Source organism: Ascaphus truei, chromosome 16, assembly GCF_040206685.1.
Source record: "Ascaphus truei isolate aAscTru1 chromosome 16, aAscTru1.hap1, whole genome shotgun sequence".
NCBI classification, from domain to species: domain Eukaryota; kingdom Metazoa; phylum Chordata; class Amphibia; order Anura; family Ascaphidae; genus Ascaphus; species Ascaphus truei.
The window spans coordinates 7,812,482-7,823,526 of NC_134498.1; the positions used below are offsets into that span (position 1 = coordinate 7,812,482).

The 11,045-nt window shown below is 52.5% G+C and overlaps 1 long non-coding RNA gene across 1 annotated transcript; it reads left to right on the top strand.

Moving 5' to 3' along the window:
* Positions 1 to 397: 397 nt before the first annotated feature.
* LOC142467276 (uncharacterized) lies at positions 398 to 6,080 on the top strand. Its single transcript, XR_012788334.1, has 2 exons — positions 398 to 1,024; positions 5,641 to 6,080. It is a non-coding gene; the product is annotated as an uncharacterized LOC142467276 (long non-coding RNA).
* Positions 6,081 to 11,045: the final 4,965 nt, after the last annotated feature.

Below are 11,045 nucleotides of genomic sequence, written 5' to 3' on the forward strand. Positions count from 1 at the left end.
GCCACCGATACACACACACACAGCCAACCGATACACACACACAGCCACCGATACACACACAGCCACCGATACACACACAGCCACCGATACACACACACACAGCCACCGATACACACACACACAGCCACCGATACACACACACACAGCCACCGATACACACACACAGCCACCGATACACACACAGCCACCGATACACACACACACAGCCACCGATACACACACACACAGCCACCGATACACACACACACAGCCACCGATACACACACACACAGCCACCGATACACACACACAGCCACCGATACACACACACAGCCACCGATACACACACAGCCACCGATACACACACAGCCACCGATACACACACACAGCCACCGATACACACACACAGCCACCGATACACACACAGCCACCGATACACACACAGCCACCGATACACACACAGCCACCGATACACACACAGCCACTGCACAGCAAAGGAATAGCCCGCGATCGCAAGTGTAGCCAGGTCCCCTGTCAGGGCTCAGAGCCCCTTCGGGTACTCACAGGGCAGTCAGCCCCCAGGGTGCACAGGGACAGAGTCACATGTCCCAAGGGAGCCAATAGGGCGGCAGCATGTCCCTGCAGGGAGATGGATACATTTCGCGGGCTGGCAGTTGGTGACAGTTGGTGACCGGAGCAGCTAAGGGAAGGAGGTCGGGTGCGGGAGTCAGTGACGCCCTGCACTAGGCCAGCAGCCCCCCAGGCCCCAGATAGCCCTGAGTCACCAGTAGCTGAGTGCTATAGGGACAGGCCCTAGGTTTGGGACCTGCCCCATTAGCTGTTTGATAGTTGGGGACACAGCGGACGCTGCGTTTCCTGCGGAGAGACTTGGGCTCAAGTCTCCGCCATTAAAGAGAGCTGGACTATCTTCAGGGTGGGATCGCCCCTGACGGATCACCACGCGGGTGGATCCTGGATGTCGTGTGGGAGCTCGTCTGATCCTTTGTGAAGCCATTGCAGGCCCGAGCACGGGAGCGCTCGGCAGGTAACCAGTAACAACAAGTGCACCAACAGAGTCCTCACACGGGACTAGTGGCTGCGCAGTCACACACACACCCATATCATTTAAAGGGACACATTGTGTGGGGTCACTGGGTATCACGGGGCGGGATCACCCGGTGGGAGGAGGTTGCGTCCTGCGAGACGCCGTAGTAGTGTCGCCTCTAGAGAGGGACACCTGTTATTATATGCAAGTTCCTTCTATGCTCACAAGTAAAGTTATTGGTTGTAATATATATGCTGTTGTGTGATATATATATATATATATATATATATATATATATATATATATATATATATATATATATATATATATATATATATATATTGTCCTGCGATCACCCGGTGGGAGGAGGCCATTGTGTGGGGTCACTGGGTATCACGGTAAGCCCTGGTAAGGGCAGGCGCCAGTAGTGACCATGGGGTTTCCCCCCTCACCAAGCCCCGCCTCTGTGATAGAGGCAGGCCCCTGGCCCTGTGCAGGCTTAGACAGAGAGGAGGTCCTGCTGACATCACAGGGGGCTGGGCTGTGTCTGTTTAGTGGGCTGTCCCGTGGCTGTGTGTGGGAGAGAGGTCTGAGTGCAGCTCGGGGAGAATACTATTTAATAAGAATAGATATGACACGGCCTTCTCCTGCCGGCTCCTCTTAGTTTTATTTCCCCTTCTGTTATCCATATTCTGTATGTCCGGCTACAGGAAGGGTCAGGAGACAGGGGGGACAGAGGCAGGAGAACCCATCTGGCTCCGGCCTTGCCTGTCCCTACTAATACAAACATACAACCCCATACAACTATTTACCCTATTTCCTCGATTGTAAGACGCACCCTTGATTTAATAAAAAAAAAATTGGGAAAAAAAATCCCACTATATTACATGTGCAGAATTTTTGTGTTTATTTTTTAACTAGGCAGGGTCACATGACACTTCAATAACCAATGGGGAGAGAGAGGCAGACACAGAATGGGGAGCGACAGGCAGAATGGGGGGAGAGAAACTGGAGGGAAGGGGGGGAGGGAATGTGAGGGAAGGGGGGGGGAGGGAATGTGAGGGAAGGGGGGGGTGGAATGTGAGGGAAGGGGGGGTGGAATGTGAGGGAAGGGGGGGGTGGAATGTGAGGGAAGGGGGGGAGGGAATGTGAGGGAAGGGGGGGGTGGAATGTGATGGAAGGGGGGGAGGGAAGGGGGGATGGAATGTGATGGAAGGGGGGGGAGAGAATGTGAGGGAAGGGGGGGATGGAATGTGAGGGAAGGGGGGGGTGGAATGTGAGGGAAGGGGGGGGGTGGAATGTGAGGGAAGGGGGGGAGGGAAGGGGGGATGGAATGTGAGGGAAGGGGGGGGAGAGAATGTGAGGGAAGGGGGGGATGGAATGTGAGGGAAGGGGGGGGTGGAATGTGAGGGAAAGGGGGGGAGGAATGTGAGGGAAGGGGGGGGAGGGAATGTGAGGGAAGGGGGGAGAGAATGTGAGGGAAGGGGGGGAGAGAATGTGAGGGAAGGGGGGGGAGAGAATGTGAGGGAAGGGGGGGGAGAGAATGTGAGGAAGGGGGGGAAGAGAATGTGAGGGAAGGGGGGGGAGAGAATGTGAGGGAAGGGGGGGGGAGAGAATGTGAGGGAAGGAGGGGGAGAGAATGTGAGGGGAAGGGGGGAGGAGAGAATGTGAGGGAAGGGGGGGGGAGAGAATGTGCAGGGAATGGGGGGGAGAGAATGTGAGGGAAGGGGGGGGAGAGAATGTGAAGGAAGGGGGGGGAGAGAATGTGAGGGAAGGGGGGGAGAGAATGTGAGGAAGGGGGGGAGAGAAAATGTGAGGGAAGGGGGGGGGAGAGAATGTGAGGGAAGGGGGGGGAGAGAATGTGAGGGAAGGGGGGGGAGAGAATGTGAGGGAAGGGGGGGGAGAGAATGTGAGGGAAGGGGGGGGAGAGAATGTGTGGGAAGGGGGGGGAGAGAATGTGAGGGAAGGGGGGGAGAGAATGTGAGGGAAGGGGGGGGAGAGTATGTGAGGGAAAGGGGGGGGGAGAGAATGTGAGGGAAGGGGGGGGAGAGAATGTGAGGGAAGGGGGGGAGAGAATGTGAGGGAAAGGGGGGGGAGAGAATGTGAGGGAAAGGGGGGGGAGAGAATGTGAAGGAAAGGGGGGGGGAGAGAATGTGAAGGAAGGGGGGGAGAGAATGTGAGGGAAGGGGGGGGAGAGAATGTGAGGGAAGGGGGGGGAGAGAATGTGAGGGAAGGGGGGGGAGAGAATGTGAGGGAAGGGGGGGGAGGGAATGTGAGGAAGGGGGGGGAGAGAATGTGAGGGAAAGGGGGGGGAGAGAATGTGAGGAAGGGGGAGAGAATGTGAGGGAAGGGGGAGAGAGAATGTGAGGGAAGGGGGAGAGAGAATGTGAGGGAAGGGGGAGAGATAATGTGAGGAAGGGGGAGAGAATGGGAGGGAGAGAATGGGAGGGAAGGGGGGGAGAGAATGGGAGGGAAGGGGGGGAGAGAATGTGAGGGAAGGGGGGGGGGAGAATGGGAGGGAAGGGGGGGGGAGAATGGGAGGGGAAGGGGGGGGGAGAATGGGAGGGAAGGGGGGGGGAGAGAATGGAGGGAAGGGGGGGGGAGAGAATGGGAGGGAAGGGGGGGGAGAGAAGGGGGGGGAGAGAATGGGAGGGAGAGAATGGGAGGGAAGGGGGGGGGGGAGAGAATGGGAGGGAAGGGGGGGGAGAGAAGGGAGGGAAGGGGGGGGGAGAATGGGAGGGAAGGGGGTGAGAATGGGAGGGATGGGGGGGAGAGAATGGGAGGGGAAGGGGGGGTGAGAATGGGAGGGAAGGGGGGGGGAGAGAATGGGAGGGAAAGGGGGGGGGAGGGAAGGGGGGGAGGGAAGGGGGGGGAGAATGGGAGGGAAGGGGGAGGGAGAGAATGGGAAGGAAGGGGGAGAATGGGAGGGAAGGGGGAGAGATTGGAGGGATGGGGGGGAGGGGGGAGAGGATGGGGGGGAGGGGGCACACACAGACCAGAGAGAGACAGATATGGCAGGGGCAGTGGCAGTGTGGGGGGGATTTTTCTTAACCCTTTGCTGTTAGAGCAGCCAGCATCAGATTTCAAAGCAGTGAGAGAGGGGAGCATGAGAGAGCAGTAAGAACAGGACGGGCAGGAAGGTGTCCGGGATAAATAAACACACGAGCCATTTACATTTAGTGGCCCTTATTATGATGTTACCAAGTACCTTTTTATTCCTGTACTCATTGCTTTCCTTAAAGTAAAAAGAACATGTTCTAACAATCTCCTATCCTGCTTTTGCTAGCAGAGACACACACACACACACACACACACACACACACACACACACACACACACACACATACACACACACACACACACACACACACACAGTGACACACACACACAGTGACACACACACATACAGACACACACACATACAGACACACACACACACACACACGCACACACACACACACACACACACACACACAGTGACAAACACATACAGAGACACACACAGAGAGACACACACAGAGAGACACACACACACACACACACACACACACACACACACACACACACACACACACACACACACACACAGTGACACACACACACACACACACACACAATGACAAACACATACAGAGACACAGAGAGAGAGACACACAAACACATCCAGAAAGACACAGCTACCTCTGCACCTCCTGCATTTCACACGGGGATTCGGAGGGCATTCGGAGGGCGGGGGCTTCTGGGCAATGTTGATGTGCCCTGACAGACCTCTCCGATCCCTCTGCACCTCATGGGGAGGGGAGGGGAGGGGGGGGGAGGGGATGGGGGGAAGGGGAGGGGGAGAGAATGGGAGGGGAGGGGAGGGGGATGATCGCAGCCATGTGATGTTCATGCACACTGTGAATATCCTGGCCGGCATCTGCAGCAGCGCCCCCTAGCGGATTTTTTTTTAAATACATCGATTCTAAAACGCAGACCTATTTCAGCCTGTGAAAATAGGGGAAAAAAGTGCGTCCTAGAATCGAGGAAATACGGTAATAAGAATAGATATGACACGGCCTTCTCCTGCCGGCTCCTCTTAGTTTTATTTCCCCTTCTGTTATCCATATTCTGTATGTCCGGCTACAGGAAGGGTCAGGAGACAGGGGGGACAGAGGCAGGAGAACCCCATCTGGCTCCGGCCTTGCCTGTCCCTACTAATACAAACATACAACCCCTCACTGAATAACATAGCCCTAATCCCATGTGACAAGGAGGGGTAGGACAGGCACTGCTATCCTTCCTCTGCCATATAGGATGGGACCCTCCCCCCCCCCCCCCCCCCCCCCATGCTGTGACTCCTGTATGGGATGATACACTGGGGGAGATGCTGCAGGAGAGGAGGAAGCAATCAGAGGTCTCTCCCCCTCCCCCTGGGTATCACTGCAGCTTTCTGCCTGTCTGGGAGTCACAGCTCGCAACTATCGTCTGTGCAAGTCTGTATAGTAAAGATGGAGAGATGAGCACGTGCCTGGATAATAGTTATTGTGCCCATTACTGTGCTGTATGTGTTTGGTGGGGTGGGGGGAGCTGTATTCATGTAAATGTAGGCCATGTTTTTGTTTTTTTAAATACAGGATTGGTACAGCAGGCCAGCGGGGACCCACGGGGACAACCCAAGGACAACCCAAGGACAACCACAGGGACCACCTGAGGACCCACGAAGGACACCTGCGGGGAAGAACTGGTGGCCCCACAGCTGTGGGGGCCCCAGGCACCCACAGGGCCACCCGAGGGCCCCCCAGACACCCGTGGGAACCACCCGAGGGCCCCTAGACACCTGTGGGAACCACCTGAAAGCTCCCAGACAACCGCGTGGACGCCATTGGTGCCCACGGACACCCGCGGGGACCACCTGGAGGCCCACAGAGCCTAGCGGGGACAACCCGAAGTCCCCCAGACACCGGTGGGCACCCCCCAGGATGAACTGTGGAACCTGCGGACACCCATCTGGACCACCGGGGACCCCTGCTGGACTGCGGTATTAATCCTGTGTGTAAAAAAAATAATGGTTTTATGAATATTGTAATGGTTTATTAGGGACCTAGGAGGTGGCCAGTGGGGCTGTTATGTGTATTTTTGTTTATTGTGGGTAGCGGGGGTGAGTGAACGGGGTATTGGCCCCAAGGATGGGTGTTTAGGCCTACCGGGAGGGGGGATAGCGGGAGGGATTAACCCCTTCATTACCTTAGCGGTATTAACCGCTAAGTTAAAGAAGAGGTTAAGTCATCCCGCAACCCCCCGCAAGGCCTAAACACCCACCCAGGGCCAAATACCACCTTCACCCACCCCGCTACCCGCAATAAGCCTGGCACGGGTATATAACCCCTTCATTGCCTTGGCGGTAATGAAGTTGCCTGTAAATGCATTTTTTATGTATCGGATTCATGCCGGGGGTCTCTGGTGCTGATATTAATGGATATCAGCTCTGGGACACATGCATTTTATTTTCATCGCAGCTTCACCCCACCTTCTTGCCAACTTTTGTGACTGGACAATTTGGAGAAGAAACAGCAATTTTAAAGTGGCGATCAGCCGCAATAAACTGATCAGGGCTTATAGAATTGAGCGTGTTTGAAAAACTGGCGATCAGTGCCGAAAAGTGGCTTATCACCGCGCGTCTGCCGATTTTATTTATTTATTTATTTTCCGGCAAAAAAAACGGTAATTTTTGCTCTTATCGCCAGCTTCTCTGGGCTTACTGAATCGCTGTAGGCGATTACTGCATGAGGGCCTTAGGGAGGATTTGTTCCTGTAAAGTACACCTAGTTTGGCATAGGATTTGGATGTCAGGGTATCAATGTGCAACCCAAATGTTAAATGGGAGTTGAACTATATGCCCAGATATTTCAAACCTGTAACGGGCTAGGATGGTATTAGAGTTGGTTTTTATCTGAAGCTCTGTCATTGGCAGCTTTAGCAATTTAGCTCTGGTCCCAAATACTATTGTTACAGTCTTGTCAGTGTTTAAAATCAGTTTGTTTTAAGAAATCCAGTTTCAAGTCTCAAAAAATCAGATTGAAGTATGTGTTCAAGGTCAGAGAGGCGAGGGCTGCGTGCATATAGGATAAGATCTAAGGCCTCTCACAATAACCCGTTAGGAATATTAATTCCTCATCTATCCGACATAAGTATAAAATATAGTCTACCAAGACCCCTAATACAGAGTTACCCACCTTATACGGGAGCAGCTGCCAGACGAGTATAGTAAATGTATCTTATTTCTTTTGCCACTGGAGGGCAGCGTGGAGTTGCAAGGAGTGGCGCCCGTAAGGACGACGTGCCAGTTAGGCGGAAGGAGAAGCGCACACACTTTTATGTGAAACGGATATATTTGGGGAGGGATTTAGGAGTCTGAGTAAGAAAATTAACCATTTAAATATGCACAGATTTAATCCCACTTTTGTAAATTAGGGATGTTGCCTAAAAGTTTGAGAATGCATAAAGTGCCACCCATGGGCTTTAATGAAGCAGCATTTGTGGGCTAAAGGGAGCAGCATTCTGTATAAAGGTATTTTGGGCTCGATATAAATAATTGAAGCCAAAATCTAATATTAAGTAAATTGAGAATGGAAAAATCTTCAACACAAACGTACAGAATGTGATATTCTGAGAGATCTTACAGATGTTATCAAAACCCACAATGAATATATAGAAAATGTCTGTATAGAACGAGTCAAACAAGAATATGCCAATAAAACGTTTAATTGGGAGATACAGAGGCCACAATTCAGGTCATTTAGCTGAAAGAAGGGAAGCCGGTCAGCCAGTAGAGCAGGTCAGCCGGTCAGCCAGTAGAGCAGGTCAGCAGGTCAGCCAGTAGAGCAGGTCAGCAGGTCAGCCAGTAGAGCAGGTCAGCCGGTAGAGCAGGTCAGCCGGTCAGCTCTGAGATCAGCATTACTTATATCCCCTAAACGTTGTCCCCTGCATGTAATGCGCAGAACAGCCTACACTGCATATACTGTACATGAGATACTTAACCCTTTCTTTTCGCTCGACTCTAACCTGAATGATTTGCTAATTGGTTTGTAATTAGAGAGATATTTGTAGCAGAATCCCATGTATGTTCTTTTTACCTTTTTAGATACCATTTTGTGTAATAAAAGATATGACAGATCAGAGGGGCTTCCTGTTTGCACTAGTGTTTTGGCAGAAGTGTATATGTGACCCTATAAATCTCCCTCACACCCGGGCTTGGCAGCGTGACACTAGTGCAGCGTCCTGGGGAAGAATCACTGAGCTGTTAGCAATAGATACAACGGATAGAAAAGACACTACACATAGGTTTGATTAAAGAGAGTATTTTATTGAAATAATGAATCTCTTTGCTGGGAGGGGCCTGCAGCACATTGCAGAGCGATATAGTAACACGCAGAGCAATGCATTGCAGGCCCCTCCGGCAGCAAAGGGGTGAAGACCAATGCAGGGTGTATAAAGATCTCACTGATAATTCATGCACAAAGGGCAGTTTGTTGCTGTGATCCAGAGGAAGGCGAAACATAACCCCTGCTGTGCAATGGGGGAAAAAAATTCCTTCCTGACCCCATTAAATGGCGATCGGATGGTCCCTGGATCACTGCGCAGTGAGATCAGATGGAGCAGCACAGATCAGCGTTGTTATACACAGGGGCACACTCAGTATATAGAGATGCAGGTGATGGGGCCCTTGTGCCCCTGTGTATAACTCACCTGCTCCCCCATCCCCCTGCATATCTATCCCATTCACCCCTTTTCCTCCCGCATACCTCGCAGGGCCGGCCGGCCATTAGGCGGTCGCCTAGCGCGCAGAGGTCCTAGGGGCGCATTAATAATCATTATTATTTTTTCCTCTTATTATTTTATTTATTTATCTTTTTTTTTAAATTATTATTCTTTTTTTTATCCAGTATTTTGGCGCCCTTTTATTTTTATTTTGCGTCGCGCTGGGTTGCGGTCGCACCCCCTGCAGCCCCGATATCTACGCCACTGTTTATTTTATTATTTTATTTATCTTATTATTTTTTATACAACTGGGGCACAAATTTTAAGTTTCGCCTCGGGCGCATGAAACCCGTGCTCTGGCCCTGCTCCTTGTTCTCTCTCACCCTCTCACGCCCAATATCCCTATCTCCCTCTAGTACCTGCCCCTCCCTCAGCCTTCCTGATCTTATCTGCCTCTCCTGCGGTCAAACCAACTTCTCAGGGCCCCTAGAATACCCCTGTATCTACGCCCTGGCTCCTCTGCTACCTGCTCCTGGCTTCTTCTCCGCCTAAAAAAGGTGAAGCAGCAGATCTGTCCGCACCTCTCGTATTCTCCTACCTGCTCCCGGGGTCTTCTCCTCCGCCTAAAAAAGGTGAAGCAGCAGATCCGGCCACACCTGTCGTATGCTCCTTGGTCATCGTACACCACGTCTGCGTCATCGGCCGCCTTGTAGCCCACCTCGTCGTCTGGTGGCACAAAGGGCACCACCTTCGTGCGTGTCCTGATCTGCAGGAGACATGAAGTGTTTGTAACCAGGGGCAGTGATACTCTGTATCGCAAGAGCTCCTGTGCCACTTATACCCCATCCCCAATACCACGTTATACTGCCCTCCACAGGGCAAATACCCGTTATACCCACCTCCCCAGGCCCAGTACCCAGTTATACAACCCTCCCAAGGCCCAGTACCCTGTTATACGCCCCTCCCCAGGCCCAGTAATCGTTATACCCACCTCACCAGGCCCAGTACTCGTTATACCCACCTCACCAGGCCCAGTACCCATTATATACCCCACCCCAGAAGGTCATGTTTCTATTTATCAAAAATACATTGAGTTACCTCTGGTTTTCAGGCATGTCCTGGGGGAGTTATCACAGAGACACAGAAACGTCGCTGAGTTTGGGTTAGTAACTCCCTTAACCTCTCAGCAGTTGAATTCCCCATTAGGCGCTTAGCACGTTAAAAACAAGCGTTGCTATTTCTCTGCATGAAGTTGCAGGTAATTGGAAGAGTTACACAGTGACGGCTATTTCATCACTCACCTTCTTCCCCCGAAACGGTCTTTTCTGTCTTATTTCCGGCTTCACATCGGATATCCATATCCATTCTTGGCCTCTGATCTGTATGCAAGGCAATGCTTTAAGACAGGGTTGCACAACCTTTTCCCCCTGCTCCCCCCTCCACCTTCCCCACCTTGTCTCCGACGTTCTGATGTAACGACGTCATGTGATATCACGTTGCTATGGCAATGCCACATCATGTGACGCCACGTTGCTGTCGCCAGAAGCCACCGGAGACAAGGAAAGGGAACTTACAGAGGCCTTGCGCGCGATCTCCGGCATTTAATTTAAATGCTGTGGGGAAGAGCGAGGGGCCTCTGTAAGCGCCGAGCCCCTCCTCCCAAGAAAATGTTGTGCCCCTCGATTTGCGCACCCCTGCTTTAAGAGATATTCTGGGACCCTCCAACTCCTCCATCGGACCCTTCCTCATATTGACTGACCTTATTTATTTTCCGGCAAAAAAAACGGTAATTTTTGCTCTTATCGCCAGCTTCTCTGGGCTTACTGAATCGCTGTAGGCTTTTGTGGCGATAAGCTGGTGATAAGTGGCTTATCAATGCTTACTGCATGAGGGCCTTAGGGAGGATTTGTTCCTATAAAGCAGGGGTGGGGAACGTCCGGCCCGCGAAAATCATTTGGTCCGGCCCCCGGGAAGCAAGCCTGCAGGAATGGTTTAAACAAAAAAAACTCCCCCTCTCCTGATTGGCTGCCCGTGCTGTCACTCTGCCAAGATTTGTTTTTTGGCCCGCCTCTTCATACATGGAGCAAGTGTAGGGTGCAAGCCGGGCCTCCCCTTCCCTCAGCACTGCCCCCCTCCCTTCTCTCCTCCAGTAATACCGGCCCTCCCCTTCCCTCAGCAGTACCCCCCTCCCTTCTCTCCTCCAGTAATGCCGGGCCTCCCCTTCCCTCAGCACTGCCCCCCTCCCTTCTCTCCTCCAGTAATGCCGGGCCTCCCCTTCCCT